Below are 14,829 nucleotides of genomic sequence, written 5' to 3'. Positions count from 1 at the left end.
TTGTAATTGTTCTATTTTATTATGAGCATTGTGAATCATGCATTGTGCCTAATTCATGAGTTAAACGTCACCATGGGTATGCACAGGAGAAACAGTGCGAGACAGGGCATGGTACCCCCTGAAGTTTCAAGCACCGACTTGGAATACATCCTCTGAGGATAAGGGGATGGGGCCTGCAGATTTATTTACAGAAATGCAATCACATTTTACGTTGGTTTTACATTTATCAAGGCTACTTTTTTTTCTTTTTTTTTTTTTGGTACTGGAGATCGAACTCGGGTCCTTGCGCTTGCAAGACAGGTGGGGGAACCACTGAGCTACATCCTGGGCCCTGTCTTTGGAGCTTTTTACAAGGGCGCCCCTTCATTGTCGTCCATTTAGGGAGTTCTGGGTTGTATTTTTAGAGTCCTTGATCGGTGTAAGGAAATCCCCTTCTTTCCCAGGTGTAAGGCTGTCTGAGAGCGTGATGTTACCCTCAGAGCTCCCTTCCACGTCCGAGTGCATTGTCTGGTGTGAGCACTGGCACTCCCCACTGTGCCCTGAGGCAGGAGGCTGCAGGAGGGGGCGGATCACACTCACCCTCGAGGACCCCTGGGGGCTCCCATCTGGTGACTGCTGCCCCAGCCTTGCCAGCGCCACAGGGTGGCCTTCATCCCGAGCATCTCTAAGGCATCCTCCAGGTGATGTGGACCAAGCAGTGGCCACTGTGGGTCCCTGGTGACCATCAGTCGGGGTGGCCTGGCTTCCATCTTCCGCGCACACCGCAGGCAGGCCCAGGGGATGGGGGCGCAGCTGGGCTCCCTGGCTGGGGCAGGAACACCAGGTGAAGCCATTTTCCTCCACGGTGAACTTGGTCCTGAGGACCCTGGGGAGTCACAGAGGACGCAGGAGCTAAGTGCAGTGTGGGCCAGGTCATCTCTTCCCACTTGTGGCTCCTCGGAAAGAGGAACTGGTCAGAGAGCCCCTGTGTCAGGCTCAGAGTTACCTTTCCTGCCAGGTTGTTTCTTTGGATTTTAAAATACCTCCCGTTCCATCCTATTCAAATTTTCTTTGTTTCTGCGTGGTTCTCGACCAGAGAGGTCCCGGCAGGCGCAGGCGGGCTGTGCACATTCTGACGTTTGGTGTGCGGAGTGGGAGAGACCTAGGGGTCTTTCAGCGGCCAGGTCGGCTACAGCTTCCCTCCTCCTAGGACGCTCAGCTGAGCGCTGCAGCACTGGTTCTCAATCTGGGGAACCTGGGGAACTGTGGCCACCCTGGGTGGGCGCCAGGGCTTCCGCTTTCTGGCTAGCACTGCTCTGGAGGGTCGGCATCACAGGGTCCCCGCAGGACTTGGGGCAGGAGCCCACCTCAGAGAGGAAGAAAGGAGACAGCAGGAGGGGAGGTCAAAGGGAGGAACCGGGAAGCATTGCAAGGGCAGGGCTTAGCCAGGCCTCGCTTTTCTGCACAATCAACTTAGATGCGCCGGGAAAACCCTTACACCCAAGACCCAAAGTTCACGGAGAACCCTCTGGGATCCGTGGCTCTGTGTGTGAGAGAAACAGTACATGTACTTCTCCCCAGGTTGGGTTTTGATGTGAATCCCGAAAGGTAGAAGAATTCCTGTTGGAAGTGTTTGCTTGAAATAATTCTTCAGAGTTGAAGCTCAACATCACAAAAATGTGGGTTGGAAATGTGAGTCCCAGTCACGGATGCCCTTGGACATGAATGTCGGTTTCCCTGTTTTAAAAATCAGGACAAGAAGCGCCTTGGGACCGTTGTGTGCGAGAATTTGTGTTGATGGCTTCACAGGATGCCTAGCACATTGTCAGTGTCCCACCAGAGCCAGTGCTGTTCCTGTCCCCGTATGGAGTCCCTTCTTGTTTTGACTTTTTATTTTTATTCCTGTATGTTTGTAGTACATAATGATCACACTTTAATTTTCTCTTCAATTTATGTTTTGGGTTTCTCATATAAGAGAAATCCTGTGATGTTTAAGCCTGTGTGTCTGATATATTTCACTTAACATTATGGTCTCAAAGTGCATCCATTTTCCTACAAATAACTCGTTTATCCTCCTTTATGGCAGAGTAGTACTCCATGGTATACAAATGCCACATTTTCTTTATCCGTTCATCTGTTGATGGACATACAGGCTGCTTCCAAGATTTAGCTCTTATGAGCTGTGCTGCTGTAAACATGGGAGTGCATGGATCACTGGAATACAATGTCTTTACCTCTTCTGGAAAGATACCTAGAAGGGGAATGGCAGGGTCAAATAGAATTTCTACTTTTAGATGTTTGAGGAATCTCCATTCTTTTCCATGGTGGGGATACTGGTACCCATTCCCTTCAAAAATGAGAAAGGCAGGGCCGGGGATTTAGCTCAGTGGTTCTGCCGCCTGCCTGGCAATTGCAAGGTCCTGAGTTCAATCCCCAGTACCAAAAAAAAGAGAGAGAGAGAGAGAGAGAGAGAAAGGGTCCTCCTTCCCTGCAGCCTTGCCAGCATTTGCTATTATTTGGTTTCTTGGTGGTGGCCGTTCTCTCTGGAGTGAGATAGAGTCTGTGTGGTTTTAATTAGCATTTCTCTAATGGCTAGAGATGTTGAGATTTTTTTCATGTATTTATTGGTCATTGGACTTCTTCTGAGAAGTATCTATTTTTTTCAGTTGTCTTTTCTTTATTGTGTTTTTATTTGGGGGGATCTAATTTTTAGTCCCATATACACTCTCTTATTTCTCAGTCTGAAGTGTATCTGACAGACATTTTTCCCATCTGTAAGCTTTCTTCACTCTGTTAGTTGCTTCTTTCGCTGTGCAGAGGCTTTTCATGTGATGAGATCCCAGTTGCTGGTCCTTGGTACTGTTTCTTGGGTAAGTGAGGCTCTGTTCATAAGCCCTTGCTTGCGCCTCTGCCCTCAACAGCTTCACCCATGTATCGCCCGGCAGACTGAGGGTCTCTGCTTCAGACTGTCATTCCGTTTAGATTTTAGTTCAGTGCTGAAGGAGAGAGATGGGCCTGTCTTCAGTCTTCAAATGCTGTCTTCCCTGGAAACCGGAGTGGCTCTGAGCTGAGATTGTCTGGGCATTTAATTATGTTTCATTGCGACCTTTTACATCACCGTTGTGAACTATCTGGAAATAAAAAAGGAAAACCTGTATGACTTGTTGCCAGTAAGTCAGAGCCTACTACCCATTTGTGACATAACCCTGGTGAAAATTTCCCCAAAGAATATCCGGAAAAGGCCCAGAACAGTCTGGTGCAGGCATCTTGAATAATAAACCACAGAATGAGCCACAGAGAACTGGGCCTTATGACTGGAAATGAGCCAAATGGTACAGTGAAGTCTTCTGTCTTCCTGGACAGAGCCACAGACACCAGCCAGTCTAGTAACAAAAAGGACAGAATCTGGATCTCGTTTCTCTCCACACAAGTAGATTTGCTAGCAAGGAGCACACTTTACTCCCCACTGCACCCCAGTTCCTGGAAGACAGAGTGATCTGACCTGAACCCCTGCTAGACACACAGCCCATCTTTCAGGGTAGGGGCTACAACTGTCAGGGACAGACAGTCTGAGGATACTCAACTGAACTTGATAGCTAAGAGGTCAATTTTGGTTGACACAGGTCTCACTTTAACCTGGTCTTGATACCCAGCAGGGGAGTATAATCAAAAACATATAAAAGTAATAGCAATGCATGCTAAATGCAAAAAGGGGCTCCATTCACTGTGCCCTGCTGGCCCTTTCTAGCTACACCTGTAGACAGGTCTAGGAGCCACCTGGTTACAAGTGCTATTCCAGTCCCTTAAGAACAGCATCTGATGTGGCTCCTTCCTCATTCTTCCTTTCCATTCTAGTGCTTATGCGGTGGTCATATGTGTCTTCATCTCTCAGTAAAATTTGTTTATTCTTGCCTAGAGGTTGCCAAACTCTCAGTGATCACACAGATGAAACCCATGGTAAAGGTACCAGACACATCACCTGAGAACGTGACAGACAGCCTAGATGAACTGCCTTCTTCAGGACCAGACAGACCCATAGTGGCAGTGGCCGTACAACTTCAGAGGGGACTAGATCTCCTAACAGCTGAAACAAAGGGGCTATGCTTTTCCCTAAAGGGAGAATGCATTTCCTTTGTTAATAAGTCTAAAATAATAAGAGACAAGGCACAAAAACTGACTGGTCATGCTTCCAAGATCCATAAAAAAGTATGTGAGCCATGGTTGTCCTATCCCAGTGTCTGGAACTGGGGGCCTTGATTGCTATTCTGGACACAGCATTTGCTGATGCTTCTCATAGCCTTACTATCTCGATCTTATCTGTTACTAATCTGTTACTCACATTGTTTCTTCTTGTTTGACAGCCACCAAACTACTGGTGGTGACCATAATTTGAGATCAGAACCTGCTTCCACGTCCACAGTTCATCAAGAAATCTTCAGAGGAAGGTCTCGGCTCCCTTGGACTCTAGATCAGTCAGGGTGGGGGTTCCTCAGTCTATGCACAGGTAGGGCCGATGCCCCTGCTCAGCCAGAAGTAGCAATAGAAGATGGAACTTCCTCTTTCAACTCCCCTCAAAGATTTTCAGGGACCAGGGTTCTCAGGGGCAATAGTACACTTAGAAACAAAGGAGTTGAGTGAGCCACTCCCTTATTCCCATTCAACTATAAACACTTCCCCATCCTAATGGTTACCCATGCTTCCATAATCCCAAAAGAAGTGCAAAGTAACATTAACAAGAGTTTAGGAGGTTTCAGTGCCTGGGGCCTCAGATCATTGACACCAGTGAGAGACAGAATGAGAGGCACCTAGGATCAGAGGCATCTGACCCCTTAAATTCAAGATGCCTGAGTCACCAACTCCTTTTTTCCCTTTCCCTTTTGACTGTCCCTGCTGTTACCATGCTGTGATCTTTGATAAACATAGCTACTTACAACATAATACAAGCTGTACATTTGGCAGTTTTTCCTCATTGTACACAAGAACCTGGACAATTTTTGGCCCATTCAACCGTAACACTTAGATACAGCCATCCATACCATCTGGCTTTGCTGATTTTCTGTGCAGCAGCGAGGCAACACTAGATGCTGGCTGTCACCACATTTCATCAACACTGCTTTCAGAGTTTCATCCTTGGCATTCCTCCACATGCCCCCTTTGACCATAATTTGTGCATCTTTGCAGCAAGGTGTCTGGGGATGTGCCTGGGGAGTGCTTCTGGAAAGTAATAACCCAGCACTGGCAGCAACACCTGAAACCACCACTTCAAGTGCAATCCTTACTGTGAAGAGATCTGCACAGGTGCAAAGATGGTGGGAGCAAGTAGCAATTCTCTTGAGATCTCAAGTTTGTGAAAGGCAGGAAATGCCATGGAAATCTCCAAGGTTAAGACCTACCAAAAAGCATCAAACCATGCTGGCCACAGTGGCCCACTATGCAGACTCTTGGAAAGACAGACGGGAGGTAACCACCTAAATTTATTTATTTTATTAGTACACATATGTAATGCAATACATAGTGATCACATTCCTCACTGGGCTAGGCACATGCACATAACACATCTTACTTCTTTTTTGTCCCCTTCCCTGGCTCTCCAACCTCCCAGGAACTCTTGGTCCCCTTCCCATTTCAAAATATCTGTCTCTATTGCCTGTTATCTGTGGTTTATTTCTTTCTTTATTTATATTTTACCTTTCTCATATAAGAGAAACCATGGATATTCAAGCTGTGTATCTGATTTATTTCATTTAATATTATTGTCTCAATGTACATCCATTTTTCTACAAATGACTCAAGCTTATCCTTCCTTATGGCTCAGTAGTACTTCATTGTGTACAAACATCAAATTTTCTTTATCCATTCAACTGTTGCTGGACATATAGGTGGCTTCCAAGATTTAGCTATTGTGAGTTGTGCTGATATAAATATGGGTGTGCATGGATCACTACAATGTAATGTCTTTAACGCATTCAGGACTGTAGCAGGCATCCCTGCCCAGTACTAGCAGGCTGTAAGTGGCACAGGCTTCTTGCTTTCCACAATTTGACTGTATTGTTTCATCTCAGGAGTCTGACTGAAACTTTATGTGACTCAAATGGGCCTGTCAGATAGCAGAGTCGGGCCAGTATTGCTCCTTTACTAATGGCTGCTACTGAGATTTAAGTCCTAGTTCCTTAAGTAGCAGGGCTTGGCTGAGTTCACTCGTAGCCAAGTTCAACCTGCCTCCAACCAAATCCCTTGCCCTGAATTATGGCTTCTCACTGGCCTGATGAGTTGCTGGTTAATTCCAACCCAGTCTCAGCACCCTTTGAGCTCTCCAAGCAAGATAAGCAGTGCCTCCCCTCTTTTACAGCCCTGTTCGAATATCAGCCAGATGCTTCTAGGTGCTTCACACTATATCACTAGATGCCTTCAAAGCACACCCTGGTCCCCTACTTCACACTCTTGTAATCAGTAAACACTGGGTGTCCTTGAGGCCCTTTGTCTTTGCTGCTCAGAGCAGCTTAGATCAGCCCAAGACCCAGTTTTCTCTAAGTCTTGTTTTCTGTCTTTATTCTTATTAGCTTGCTCTGTATTGCCTCACAGGAGACCAAGGCCCACTGCAGGAGTTTTTGGTAAAGTTCCTATCCCCATTCCCTACATACGAAGACACCTAGAAAGGTAATACTGGGTTGAATGAAATTTCTAGTTTTACTTTTTTCAGGAATCTCCATACTGATTTCCATAATGGTAATACTGGTTTACATTCCCACTGACAATGTAGAAGGTTTGTTTTTCCAGCCACCCTCATGAGCATTTAATATTATTTGGTTTCTTTTCCTTTTTTTTCTTTTTGAAACAGGTATCACTGCGCAATTCAGGCTGGCCTTGAACTGACTACATAGCCCAGGCTGGCCTTGAACTCACAGCAATCCTCCTGCCTCAGCCTCCCAAGTCCTGAGATGAGAGACACTACCACACCCAAGCCTATTATTTGATTTCTTGATGATTCCCATTCTTTCTGGAACAAGGTGAAATCTCAGGGTTGTTTTAAAATGCATTTTTCAAGTGGCCAGAGATATTAAACATTTTTTCATGTATTTATTAACCATTTGTATTTCTTCTTCTGAGAAGTATCTATTCATTTCAGTTGTCCATTTTTGACTGCTTCTTTGATTTTGCAGGTCTAAGTTTTTTGAGTTCTTTATATATTCTATGTATAATTTTTATGTCTGAGGAATAACTGGAAAATTTTTTTCCCATTCTATTGGTTGTCTCTTCACTTTGTTGGTGGTTTCCTTTGCTGTGCAAAAGCTTTTTAATATGATGTGATCCCATTTGTTGACTCTTGCTATTATTTCTTGTGCAATTAGGATCCTTTTTAGAAAGTCCTTAAGTATGCCTGTTTTCAAGAGTTTTACCTATTATGTCTTTAGAACATTAGTGATTCTGTTTTATTTTTAGGATCTTTGATCAATTTTGGTTTTAGTTTATCACATGGTGAGAGATATGGGTCTAGCTTCAATCTTCTGCATGTGGATAGCCAATTTTCCCAGCACCATTTATTAAACAGGCATTCTTTCCTCAAGCATAATTTTTGACTCCTTTGTCAAAGATCAGGTGGCTGAAAGTGCCTGAAGTTGTTTCCACATGCTCTATTCAGTTCCAATGATCCACATTTCTGTTTTGTTTTATTTACCAATAGTATAGTGTTTTATTTTCACTGTAGCTTTGTAATGTAGCATCAAGTGCAGGACTGTGATGATCTTGCTTTGCTCTTGTTACCAAGGATTGTTTTTGCTATTCTGGGTCTCTTCTGGTTGCATATGAATTAGGATTGTTTTCTCCAGTTGTGTGAAGAATGTTGTTGGTATTTTCATTGGGATTATATTAAACAAGTATATCAATTTCAGAAACATGGCCATATTAGCCATATTCTTTCTTTTTATCCGGAAATAGGGGATTTTTTCCATTTTCTTTCTTTCTTTCTTTTTTTTTTTTTTTTTTTTTTGGTACCAGGGATTGAGCTTAGGACCTTACGCTTGCAAGTCAGGCACAGTGCTGCTGAGCTAAACCTCTGACCCCCTTTTTCCATTTTCTGATGTCCTGTTCAATTAACTTTTTCAGTGTGTTGTAGTTCTCACTGTAGAGATCTTTCAGTTTCTGAGTGAAGTTAATCCGAAGTATTTAAATTTTCTTCGTGCTATTATGAATAGTATTTTTTCCTAATTTCATTTTCAGTGGGTTCCTTGTTCATGTATAGGAATGCTATTGATTTTTTTTTTCTTTGTACCGGGGATTGAACCGGTACCTTGTGCTTTTGAGGCAGGCACTGGAACCACTGAGCTAAATCCCCAGCCCTTGCTATTGATTTTTGTTTGTTGACTTTGTGCCCTGCCACATTGCTGAATTTGGTTATTAATTCTAAGGATCCTTTGTTAGGTTTTTGGGGGTCTGCTATGTATAGGATCATGTCATCTGCAAATAATTTAATTTCTTCATTAACTATACATACCCCTTTTATTTCTTTTTCTTTCCTAATTACTCTTGCTAATATTTCAAGTACTATGGTGGACAGAAGTATTGATAGTGGACCTCCCTGTTTTGTTCCTGATTTTAAAGGGAAAGCTTTCAGTTTTCCCTCTTAAGATGTTGCCAGTAGGTTTGTCATTTTTTTTTTTTTTTTTTTTTTTTTTTTGGTACCAGGAATTGAACTGAAGGCCTCACACTTGCCAGGCAGGTGCTGTGCCACTGAGCCACATTCTGGCCCTTGTCTTAAATGGCTTTTAACAGGTTGAGATAAGGTCCTTCTATACCTATTTTGTTACATGTTTTTATCATGAAAGGATGTATTTTGTCAAAGGATTTTTCTGCATCTTTTGAGATGATCATGTGATTTTTGCCCTTGCTTCTTTTTATGTGATGAGTTCCATTTACTGATTTGTGTATATTGAACCATCCTTGCATGCCTGGAATGAAGCCTACTTGGTCATGATGTATAATCTTTTTGATAATTCATTGCATCATGTTTGTCAGTATCTTGTTGAAGATTTTTATATCTATGCTCATTAAAGAGATTGTTCTATACTTCCCTTTTTTGGTTGGATCCTTGTCTGGTTTTGGAATCAGGGTAATGGTAGCTACCAGAAATGACTTTGAGAGTACTTCTTCTATTTCAATTTCATTAAAAAGAGTGAGGAGTTTTGGTGCTAGAACTTCCCTGAAGTTACTGGTTTTGTAGAATTCAGCAGTGAATTCATCCAGACCTGGGCTTTTCTTACTTGGTTGGGCATTATTATTATTATTGTTATTATTATTATTATTATTTTTGTACCGGGGATCAAACTCGGGACCTTGCGCTTGCAAGGCATGCTCCAGAACCACTGAGCTCCCCAGCCCCTATTATTATTATTGTTGTTGTTGTTGTTGTTGTTTCAATTTCATTGCCTATTGCTGATTTGTTCATGATTCTTAAATTTTTTTGTTTCAGTGTTGGTAATTAATATATATCTAGGGATCTAATCATGCCTTCTGAATTCTCCTGTTTTTTGCTTACAGGTTTGCAAAATAGTTGTTAATAAACCTTTTTATTTTGGCAGTCTCCACTGAATTTCACTTTTTTCATTTGCATTGATTTAGGTCTTTTTTCTCTTCATTTGGTTAGATTGGCTAATCTTTTATTTATTCTTTTGAAGAACTAACTCTTTGATTTATTGATTTTGTATTTTTATCTCAATTTTATTGATCTCTAATTTGATCTTTATAATTTTCCCCTTGTGCTAGCTTTGGTTTTCAATTTTTCTTGTTTTTCTAGGACCTTGAGGTGCACTGTTAGGTTATTTACTTGGGCTCTCTTTATTTTTGTGATGTAAGCATTCACAGCTATAAACTTCCCTCTTAGGAATGCTTTCATTGTGTACCATAAGTTCTGGTGTGTTGTACTGGCATCATCATTAGTTCTAAAGACTGTCTTATTTCTTGTTTGATTTCTCCTTTAACCCATTGTTTAGTTAAGAGTATGCCACTTAGTTTCCATGCATTTGCATAGTTTGTGTTTTCTTTATCATTGATATCTATTTTCTTTTTATTCTTTTGGTACTGGGGATCGAACTCAGGTCCTTGTGCTTGCAAGGCAGGCAGCAGAACCACTGAGCTAAATCCCTGGCAATTGATAGCTATTTTCATTGCATTATTATCTGATAAGATGTGTGGTATAGGGCCAGGGATTTAGCTCAGTGGTTTTGCCACCTGCTGTGCAAGCATAAGGACCCGAATTCGTTCCCTGGTACCAAAAAAAAAAAAAAGATGTGTGGTATAATTTCAATTCTTTTCCATTTACTTAAGCTTGCTTTATTGGCTAATATGGGGTCTATTTTGGAGAAAGTTCTACGTGCTGCTGAAAAAAATGTGTATTCTGTTGTAGGATGGAACTCTGTAAATATTAAGACCATTTGTTCAAGATCTGGGGATTTAGCTTGGTGGCACTGCCCCTGCCTCATAAGCACAAGGTCCTCAGTTCGATCCCTGGTACCAAGGGAAAAAAAAAAAAAAAGACCATTTGTTCAAAGGGTTTCTTCAACTCTGATATTTCTGTTAATTTTTGTCTAGTTTATCAATCTATTTGTGATAGCAGAGCACCAAGGTCTCCCAGTGTAATTGTGTTTATTCTTATCTGGTCTATGTCTAGTAGTAGCTGTTTTATAAAGTTGGGCGTGCTGTTGTTTGGTACACATATGTTAACAGTTTTCATCTCTTCCCTTTGGATTGTTCCCTTAAACAACATGTAGTGATCTTCTTTGCCCCTTTTTATCAGCTATGGCTTTAAGTCCACTTTATTTGACTATAGGATGACTATGCCTACTTTGGGGGGCTCACATTGCTTGGAATATTGTTTTCCATTTTTAAATTTTTACTCTATGAGTTACTTTTTGGATTTCATGTGTTCCTTGTATACAGTATCCTGTTGGATTTTTTTCCTATTCTGCCAGTCTGTCTTTCAGTTGAGGAGTTTAAACCATTCACATTGAGAATTGTTACAGATAGATATTGCCTTGTTCCTATCATTGCCTTATTTTCCTGTTGTCAATTCCCTATCTTTCCCTCCTACTTACCTGCTCACCCTACCTGGTATATTAGTTCTATTAGACCTTTTGTCACATAGCTTCATTATCTCTTTCTAGGGTATCCTTGAGAATTTTTTGTAGTGCTGGTTTAGTGATCATGAATTTCTTTAGTTGCTCTTTATCATAAAAGTATCTTATAATTTCAAAATTTCAATTCAAAAGATAGTTTTGCAGAATACATCAGCCTGGGTTGGAGATTGTTATCTTAGAACTTGAAACACTTCACCCCAAGTTCTTCAGACCTTTCATGTATTTGTTGAGAAGCATCTGTAATTCTAATTACAAGTGATTTCCTTTTAAGATTCTATTCCTATCTTGGATTTTCAGGATTTGACAATAATATTTTGTGAAGTTCTTTTTTAGGACAGGGTCTCACTTTGTAGTGCAGGCTGGCCTCAAACTCACCATGATCCTTTGCCTGCCTCAGCCTCCTGGCTGATAAGATCACAGGTGTGCAGCACCACACCTGGCTTGAGAAGCTGCTTTCTGACCATGGCTATTTGGAGTCCTATGAGCCTCACTTACTTGTATGTTAAATTCTTTTCCCTTATTTGGAAAGTTTCCTGCTATTGTTTCAGTAAACAGGTTTTTCTTTTAATGCCATTTGTGCTTGCTTCTGATTTTTCAGTCATTCCAATTAATCTTGGATTAGTCATCATTTTATCACCCAGGAATATTGGATCCAATTTTCATCTTCTCTTGTTGTATTTCAGAGAGCTCTCATTAACTGAGCACTGACAATAGCCTTGCATTCTAGTTCTGACACTCTGTCGTCACACTGGTCACTTCTGTTGCCCAGGCATTTCATAGAATTTTTAATCTCTTAAATTTCTCTCTCTCTCTCTCTCTCTCTCTCTCTCTCTCTCTCTCTCTCTCTCTGAGACAGTCTCACTATATAGTTCAGGCTGATTTTGAACTCACTATGTAGCCTTGAACTCACAGTGATCCTCCTGCCTCAGCCTCCCAAGTGCTGGGATTATAGGCATGCCTTAAATTTTTTTTTTGTTTTTGTACCAGGGATCAAACTCAGGACCTCATGCTTGCCAGGCAGATGCTGTGCCACCACTGAGCTAAATCTCTGCCCCAATGCCTTGAATTTCTATTTGGAGCTTTTTTATGGATTCTAATTCTTTCATATTCTGGTCATTCTTGTTTTACATCTTTTTACTTAGCTCAGCCAGCTTTTTATTAATGTTCTGTAGACTCGCTGATCATTTTATTTGACGCAATGTCCACTTTCTTCTCCTTTCGCTCCCCTTCTTCCTCTCCCCCACAGCATCTCTTCATCCCCTTTCCATTTGAAGAAGATGTACCTCCCTACTTCCTACTATCTTTTAGTTTACTCTTTGTTTATAATTTGGGTTTCTCATATGAGAAAAAATCTATGCGATATTAAAGTTTGTGTGTCTGATTTACTTCATTTAGCATTATTGTCTCAAGGCATACCCTTTTCCTACAAATGACTCAAGTTTATCCTTTATGGCAGAGTAGTACTCCATTGTGTTTAAATACCACATTTTCTTTATCCATTCATCAGTTGATGGACATATAAGCTGCTTCTAAAATTTAGCTATTGTAAATTGTGCTGCTATAAACATGGTTATGCACGTATCACTGTAACATGATGTCTTTTATTTTGGGGGGGAAGATACCTGGAAGGGTAATAGCTGAGTCAAATGGAATTTCTCATTTCACTGTTTTGAAGAATCTCTGTACTGATTTCCATAATGGTTATATTAGTTTTCATTCCCACCAACAGTTTAGAAGTGTTCCTGTTTCCTCATAGCCTCTCCAGCATTTGTTGTTACAGTAATGCCTCAGTTCACAAATGCTTCTGTTTGCAAACAATTTGTTTGGCAAACAAAAACATTTAGCAAAACTTTGCTTCCATTTTCAGAACCAATGGGGGGGGTGGGGCTGGGGATCGAACTTGGGACCTTGCACTCACAAGGCAGGTGGCAGCACTACTGAGCTAAATCCCCAGCCCTGCTTCCATTTTCAAACTCTGCAATGGGTGCAAACACAACCATGGCCAACTTCCCCACGGATACCAACTCCCCCACAGATACCAGCTCACATGCAGCCATCTCCCCCAAACTGTAAAACAGTAAGTTCATAAACCAAGTGTCTTAGTTACTTTTCTCATTGCTGAGACAAAATACTCAACACTGAAAGTTAAAGGAGGAAAGGTTTATTTTAGCTTATAGTTTGTAGAAGTTTTAGTCCATAGTTGGCTGGCTATAAAGCAGGGTAGCATGGCAGAGGGGATCACAGAGGAAAAATAGTCCATGGTGGGCAGAAGGCGGCAAAGTACTGAAGTAGCGCAAGCAACAGCATCATCCTGCTTCTTCCTTTTATCCCTTCCAGGTTGTCTGCCCTTTGGGTGATGCCACCCACACCCAGGGTAGGCCTTTCCATTATCCACACCCAGAACTATGCCAAACCAGTCAGTGGAATAATGTAGTAATCACACACCCTTAATCCCAGCATCACACACCCTATATCCTGCCACTTGTCAAAAGTCCCATCTATGACTGCATGAGGTTTTGGGGGACATCTAGACAAGCCACAACACTGAGGTAGCATTGTATTTGATTTCTTGATGATGGCCATTCTTTCTGGGGTAAAATGGAATCTCAGTGTTGTTTTAATTTCCTTTTATAAAATGGCCAATTTTGCTGAGCATTTCTTCATGTTTTTATGGGCCATCTTTACTTCTTCTCTGAAGTGTCTATTCATTTCACTTGCCCATGTTTTATTTGGTCTTATGGGGGGGGGTCTAATTTTTTTAGTTCTTTATATATTCTAGCTATAAGTCTTCTGAGAAATCACTGGCAAAAAGATTTTCCCATTCTGTATGCTGTCTTTTATTCTATTGTCTGTTTCTTTTGCTGTGCAGAAACTTTTAAATTTGATATCTCATTTATTGCTTTTCAGAACTATTTCCTGTGCAAGTAGGGTTCTGTACAGAAAGTCATTGCCTATGCCTATGACTTCAAGAGTTTTACCTATTTCAGGGCTGGGGATTTAGCTCAGTGGTTCTGGCACCTGCCTCGCAACAGCAAGGTCCCAAGTTCAATTCCCAGTACCAAAGAAAAAAAGAGTTTTGCCTATTTTGTACCTATTTTGTCTTCCAACAGGTTAAATATTTCTGGTTTAACATTTTTTCTTTGATCCATTTTGATTTTAGTTTCATACATGGTGAGAGATATGCATCTAGATTCAATCTTCTGCATGTGGATAGCCAGTTTTCCCAACACCATTTATTAAAGAGGCCATATTTCCTACCGTGTTCTTCGCCCCTTTTGTTAAAGAACAAATAGTGGGATGTACTTGGGGTTGTTTTTGCATCCTCATGTCTGTTTTGTGTCATAATACTCAGTGTTTGAGGACTGGGCCACAGCATTGTTAATGACCCCAAGGTAATCCAGATATTGGCACCCCAAGAAAGCCAACTAATTACAATAGGTATCTCACTCTCACTCTGGTTCTAGCAGTGAAATCAGTATCAACTGTGGCATCAAATACAAGCTGAATATTGAAAAACCCTATGGATTAATAAAGGGCCACCCTTAACCATAGAAAAAAGATCTATAATTATTAATGATCACTAAGTCAAACCAATATTGACCTACTGTTGACCTATAGTAAAAATCTACTAACTGCCTCGACTTTGCCTCCAGTAAGAATAGAACAGTATTCAGCAGTAACAACATGAAGTTAACTAGCTATCTAGGTATTCATAAAGCTT

The sequence above is a fragment of the Heterocephalus glaber genome, unplaced genomic scaffold (genome assembly GCF_053883595.1).
Source record: "Heterocephalus glaber isolate CG9 unplaced genomic scaffold, H.glaber_assembly_v1.0 deba00001745, whole genome shotgun sequence".
Classification (NCBI taxonomy): Eukaryota; Metazoa; Chordata; class Mammalia; order Rodentia; family Bathyergidae; genus Heterocephalus; species Heterocephalus glaber.
The sequence above is the reverse complement of the archived record's forward strand: the minus strand, read 5'-3'. Positions refer to the sequence as shown.